We start from the raw sequence: 212 nt of genomic DNA, 5'->3' as shown, positions 1-212 counted from the left end.
GTGCACTGGCCTGTCACCATGAAATGGTAGTGAAGTCAGATGTGTCTGGCACCAGGGTTTTAGCCTGATAAACCATCCGCATTTATACATTCACTCTATGCTGGTTCCTGCAGAGCACTGAGAATCACACCCTCAATAAAGCCAGCTCGTGTCTCGCATTGGGGTGAGCGGGGTGCTGTGCATCCAGCCATGGGCAGGGGCAGGGAGAAGCG

The sequence above is a fragment of the Nestor notabilis genome, unplaced genomic scaffold (genome assembly GCF_000696875.1).
Source record: "Nestor notabilis isolate BGI_N333 unplaced genomic scaffold, ASM69687v1 scaffold15415, whole genome shotgun sequence".
Classification (NCBI taxonomy): Eukaryota; Metazoa; Chordata; class Aves; order Psittaciformes; family Psittacidae; genus Nestor; species Nestor notabilis.
Note: the sequence above shows the minus strand (reverse complement) of the source record.